Source organism: Gavialis gangeticus, unplaced genomic scaffold (genome assembly GCF_001723915.1).
Source record: "Gavialis gangeticus isolate Ggan-Ray unplaced genomic scaffold, GavGan_comp1, whole genome shotgun sequence".
Lineage (NCBI taxonomy): Eukaryota > Metazoa > Chordata > Crocodylia > Gavialidae > Gavialis > Gavialis gangeticus.
In genome coordinates this window covers 9,558,560-9,558,868 of record NW_017729019.1, presented here as the reverse complement: position 1 = coordinate 9,558,868, position 309 = coordinate 9,558,560, and the positions used below count along the sequence as shown (strand labels likewise).

The 309-nt window shown below is 39.8% G+C and overlaps 1 long non-coding RNA gene across 1 annotated transcript in view; it reads right to left on the bottom strand.

The window, feature by feature from the left end:
* Window positions 1-59, bottom strand: part of LOC109295272 — a 1,131-nt gene extending 1,072 nt beyond the window's left edge. Inside the window, exon 1 of the long non-coding RNA XR_002096708.1 lies at window positions 37-59. This is a non-coding gene — a long non-coding RNA (uncharacterized LOC109295272). The remainder of the gene's footprint in view (window positions 1-36) is intronic.
* Window positions 60-309: the final 250 nt, after the last annotated feature.

Below are 309 nucleotides of genomic sequence, written 5' to 3'. Positions count from 1 at the left end.
CTTGATAATCTTGAATTTCAACATCGAAAGACTCACCTCTCTTCCTCAGGCTGCTTCTGAAGTAGGATGACTTCCATGGGATGTGGAATGGCTTATGAAAATACCTGGGTTTTATACCACTTCCAGCATACTTTTTAGACCCACGAGGGGTAGATATAGAAAAAGAATGTGGAAAGGCTTTTGGAAGCACTTCCTCAGGCAGATTTTTGATAGCTTCATTTTCAGTTCCTGAAACGAAATAGTGGCTGTAACCAAAAGTAGTCTAAAAAACACAGATTTGTTTCTTTTTGCATTGGGCAAACAGGAGCT